This window comes from Meles meles, chromosome 2, assembly GCF_922984935.1.
Source record: "Meles meles chromosome 2, mMelMel3.1 paternal haplotype, whole genome shotgun sequence".
In the NCBI taxonomy this organism is placed as follows: domain Eukaryota; kingdom Metazoa; phylum Chordata; class Mammalia; order Carnivora; family Mustelidae; genus Meles; species Meles meles.
In genome coordinates, this window is record NC_060067.1 from 84928807 (window position 1) to 84934787 (window position 5981).

Sequence of the window (5981 nt, forward strand, 5' to 3'; positions counted from 1 at the left end):
ACTTCCATGTTTTCACTGAATTTTTTTTTTTAAGATTACATTTATTTATTTGAGAGAGAGAGAGAAAACATGAGCTGGGGGGGGGTCGGTGAGAGGCAGAGGAGAAGCAGACTCCCTGGTGAGCAGGGAGCCTGACATGGGGCTCAATCCCAGGACCCTGAGATCATGACCTGCGCCTAAGGCAGATGCTTAACTAACTGGACTACCCAGGCACCCCTCCAGTGAAGTTTTTAAACACATGGAATGATGTTATAATTATTTCCATGTTATTGTCTGCTAATTCCAGTATCTCTTTTAGTAGTGGTTTGGTTTTAGTTGACTGTTTTTTCTTCTTTTATAGGTTGTATTGTCCTGCATTTTGTCATGCCTGTTAATTTTTTATTGGATGTCAGCTATTGTGAATTTTAACTTTATTGAGGGTTAGAGATATTTCTTTTATTTCAATTGACATTTATTTTTTAATTTTTAATTTAAAAAATTTTAATTCCAGTGTAGTTAACATACAGTGTTATATTAGTTTCAGGTATATAATACAGTGATTTAACAATTCAGTACTATAATCAATGCTCATCATGATAAGTATACTCTTAATTCCCTTCACTTATTTCACCAGTCTTCCCCTGTTCAACTCCCTTCTGGTAACCTTCAATTTGTTCTCTACAGTTAAACACTGTTTTTTAATTTGTCTCTCTTTTTGTTGTTTGTTTGTCTTTTTTTTTAAATTATTTGTTTATTTTTACTTTTTAAGGGTAAAGTGGGTATTTTATTTATTTGTACTTAAACTTATAAACCAAACATCCAAACTGGTACTATTATCATGATAAATTAAAATATAAGACATCTTTCTAAAAATACTGGAATACTGAACAAATTAACAGTTCTAGCAAAACATCACAAGGGGGGGCGCCTGGGTGGCTCAGCGGTTTAAGCCTCTGCCTTCGGCTCAGGTCATGATCTCGGGGTCCTGGGATCGAGCCCCGCATCGGGCTCTCTGCTCGGTGGGGAGCCTGTTTCTCCCTCTCTGCCTGCCTCTCTGCCTGCTTGTGATCTCTCTCTCTCTGTCAAATAAATAAATAAAATATTAAAAAAAAAAACATCACAAGGGGCAGAGGAAATCAATGAAGCATATTATAGCTTAACCCTTCACCATTAACAACTGAGGTTAATCAACAAGAAAAGCCTCACAATCTCAGAAAATACAAATTGTCCTTCATCACATGTCTTTGTATCTTTATTCCTATTCTTGAGGCTAGATTTTAGAGTCTAAAGATAGGTAGTATTCTATCTAGTTACCTATAGCCAGAAACACCTGTTATCATGTTGTTCATAGCAGCCAATGCTACTGAAACATTTGACTCCAATTGTACCTCCTCAATAGTTATAATAAGAATAATGGGAAACACAATATTGAGGCAGAGATAGAGGATCCTAAAAGACAAAGACTAGGAGAAGTAATACAGCCACTGCCCAAATTGAGATAGAATAATACACTCATCATCACACATTTTCAGGCTGTATGTTCACAGAGTAATTTGGAAACTAATCCATTATTTGCTGGGTACTAAAATACATAGTGGATTGCTGTATTACACTACAGCTTTCCCCAGAAGTTTCTAAGATGGACTTCAAATTACTGATGGAATTTTGCTAGAACTGGATCTGGGGCTGCAGGAATTCCTCTCCACTGCTGTGGAGCTGGCTGTTCCAGGTGTGGGGGCACCAGGTCTGACTGGTCCAGGAATGGTTGCTTGAAGACTGGCTTTTCCAGGAGTGATTGCTCCAAGATTGGCTGTTCCAGGTCTGGTTGCCCCAATTTGGATTATTCCAGGTTTGGTTGCTCCATACTGGAAGGTTTCTGGAAGTGTTCATCAGGTATCCCTGGTGGTAGGAATAGAATCCTGGGTATTCCATGGTTGCTGTGCTGTTCTGAGTCATACTCTTGCTCTCCTTTGGCCAGTGGTTTTTCTGCCACCTTTTATATTTCATTTTCTGGTTATGGAACTAGGTTTACACTTGCTTATAGCTAAGGTTCAGAATGTTGGAAAGGTCTTGCATCTGCTGGAGACTAAGGTTTATTTTTGTCTCTGAAATTGATCATTGAGGACATAGAGTTGGGTCAGAGAGAACATGGTCCTAATCTTCTGTTTCTTGCCCTGGGCCATATCTTCCTTCCTCACTGTTCTCTACTCTGCAGAAATGTGTGGTAGTTTCACCCTGGTGGGGCACTTGGGGCTGTCCTGAATAAGCAGACCCATGGAGGAAGGAAGAAGAGAAATGTTCTCCATGTTGGGTGTCTCAGCAGATGACATTTGCAGGGACACAAAATTTTCTTCAGGGCTGATAAATCTCAGGCATTGGAGAATAATCCCTAAAACTGGGTTTTCAAGAGCCAGGCAGAGCTGGATCTGCTGTTACTTTTTTTTTTAAAGCAACTTTATTGAGGTATCATTGTATTCACAAAAAAAACTGCACATTTTTGATGTCTGCAATTTGATGAGGTTGGACATACACATACACCCATACTATTGCCACACCAAGATACCATTGCCATAATATTTACATATTTGCTTTATTTTTAATATTAAAAAATTTAATATTTAATGTTTTAGGTGCTTTGATATTGGGTGCAGATGTATCTACAGTTGTTATATCATCTTAATGAATTGACCACTTTATCATTCTATAATATCCTTTGTCTGTTGTGACCATATTGATTTTGTCTCTTTTTTTTGATAGAAATTTTTTTTGATATAAATATAGGCACCCCTGCTCTCTTTTGCTTGTTGTTTCCATCCCATTACTCTCGGTCTGTGTGTGTCTTTAAATCTGAAGTGAGTCCTTATCAGTTGCATATCAGTTGAGGCTTGTTTTATATGTATAAATATATAAAAAAGTATATAACATATAAGCATATATAATACATAATATATAATAAAAATAAAAAATATATAAATATAAAGCATATAATATAAAGTATATAAAAATATATATAAAATATATACATATGAAACACTATATGTCTTGGAAGACACAAGTTTTCTATAATTTTGCTTACAATGTTGCACAAGATAGATATTCAGAGGACCTGTTCAGAAGAAAATGTTTAGAATTTAGAAGTCTGAGAAAATGAGGTCCAGCATCACCCTAATCCCAAAACCAGATGAAAAATTCCATGAAAACAACAGACCAACATCTCTCATGAACATCTATGAAGACAACACTATTAAAAAATGGTCAAGAGTTCTGAACAAATATCTTAGCAAAGAAGACATAAAGATGACAAGCAAGCATATGAAATGATGTTCCATATTATATATCATCAGGGAAATGCAAATTAAAACAACAGTGGGATGCCAATAATAATGGCCGCGATTCAGGGCATTCATAACACCAAATGCTGGTCAAGATGTGGAGCAATAGGCATTCTCATTCTTTGCTGGTGAGAGTGCAAAGTAGTACAGCTACTTCAGAAAACAGTTTGATATTTTCTTACAAAAGCAAACATAGCCTTACCATACAGTCCAGCAATCATGCTCCTTGGTATTTATCCAATCATTTGAAAATTGTATATACATCCAAACCTACACACAGATGTTTATCATAATTTTATTCATTATTGCCAAAAACTTGGAAGCAATCAAGATGTCTTTTGCAGGCGAATGGATAAATAAACTATGGTACATCTAGAGAATGGAATATTAATTAGTACTAAAAGGAAATGAGCTATCAAGCAAAAAAAAAAAAAAAGACGTGGCAGAACCTCAAATGTATGTTACTAAGTGAAAGAAGCCGATCTGCGAAGACTGTATATTGTATGATTCCAACTTTATGACATTCTGGAAAAGGCAAGACTATGAAAGGATCAGGGCTTTCTAGATATTGGGGAATAGGAAGAGATGAGCAGGCAGAGCACAGGAGATTTTTTAGGGAAGTGAAACCATTCTGTATGACACTATAATGGTGGATAGATGTCATTATACATTTGTGAAAACCCATAGAATGTACAAAACCTAGGCTAACCCTAATGTAAACTATGGACTTTGGTTAATGACTTGTAAGAAACGTACACTCTGTTGTGGGATATTGACAGTGGGGGCAGGATTTGTGTGTATATGGAGACAAGTGTTATATGAAAACCCTATTTTCCACTGAATTTTGCTATAAACCTGGAGATGTTCTGAAAAATAAACTCCATTTAAAAAAACTCAAGATCAAAGATCATCAATCAAAGAAACTTTGGACCATTTTAGGGAATCATTTCTTCAATTTATTTTTATGATTTTAAAAAATAAAAATTCCCTATTCCATCCCTCTCACAACCATACACTACTTTCCTCCCCCAAAGCTACCATTAGAAGAAATATTTTCTTACTGTTGTCTATATTGACATACAAGTACAGAATGTTATATTTTATTCATGCTGAACTCTGATAAAAGGACTCACATATTTTTTCTGTTACTTATCTCATCCTTTGGTATAGATTCCATTGCAGGTCATGAAAATTTTAATAAGTAATGCTTAATAGATACTCTATAGATGTGGGTATAGTTAAACATTTGTATAGTAAATCAATGTATAATGAATACTACTTGCGATTTTGTGAATACTTATTGTGTATTGATGAGGTTGCTTAGTAGTAGACCCACTACCTTTGCACGCTGAATGTTGTAAAGTGAGGTGAGCGAATGTTTTGGTAGCCTAGTTTTATGCTTGAATGTGGCAGCTGGATTTCTTTCTGGATATAAGACCAGAATTCTGCCTTGCCTCCATTTTGCTTTCTTTTAACAACTAAGAAGACAGAAGTATGTGTGAGTGAGAGAAGAGAATAAAGAGAAGTAAATGTCTTACCTAATTAGTAAATTTGAAATGTCTGTGCTGACAGCCAGCAACTTCATATTTTTCTATGAAGGAGATATCTCATGTTCTCAACTCAGAATAAACTATCTTCCTCCAGTTGTGTAATTCTTGTGACCTATAAGAAAATTTAGGCTATGCTAGAAATAACCCTTTAGTTTTATTTTGATTTTGTGATTTTTTTCTTTTAAGGAATTCTTGGGATTAGGTTAGGGTTTTTCCTGATCTGGTATAGGTTATTGTAGAATTATTTATGTGTGTGCAAGATTAGGTAAGTTTCTGAGTTTGCAAGATTCTTTTTTTCCCCTTTTTTTTTTGGACTCCACATTTCATTTACTCAACAAATACTGTTGGTGTACCTGCACTTGAACCAGGTGCTTGAGACCACTTGTAAAGTACTATTTGTGACATTATGTGATCATACTTACTCTATTGCTGAATTCTCTTAAAATTTTTTAAAAATTTTAAAAAATTATTAGTTTTTAGAGTATACAACTAGAATAACACAGGAAGATAATTTGTGCATTACTTCTTAAAACTAAAAATTTTGTGTTGCTTGTCAAGAGCAACACAAATACTCTATACTCTACTAGATATATATGACATACTATATTATATTATAGAGATATAAATATACTCTACTAGATATATATGACAGGGACATAAACCAATTTTTTTGTTGACTAATATAATTAGGTGCTAGATGATAGTGTTTAGTTTGTTTTATTCTTGAATTTACATTAGTAAAAATCATTTCATGCTCTATAACTTTCTAATACAAGTGAATCATCCTTCTATAAAACAGAAGTAAAGTAATGGTCATATATGACAAGCCCACAGCTAACATCATACTCAACAGTGAAAAGCTGAAAGCTTTTCCTCTGCGATCAGGAATAAGACAAGGACATCTGCATACATACACACACACACACACACACACACCCCACAACCACACCCCCACATACACACCCCTAAAGTCATTTAGATTATTCCTTAATAATAATACTAGTAACAATCTCTGGGCTGTTGATTATTAATAGTGAATTGGGAAAATTTTAAGATATTTTAAAAATAATGCCTTCATCTTACTTGATTTAGAAGGGGAATTTTTTCAATTGCTCAAGTT

General features: G+C 34.8%; 1 pseudogene; it reads right to left on the reverse strand.

Moving 5' to 3' along the window:
• Positions 1–1497: 1497 nt before the first annotated feature.
• Positions 1498–5266, reverse strand: LOC123936861 (annotated as a pseudogene).
• Positions 5267–5981: the final 715 nt, after the last annotated feature.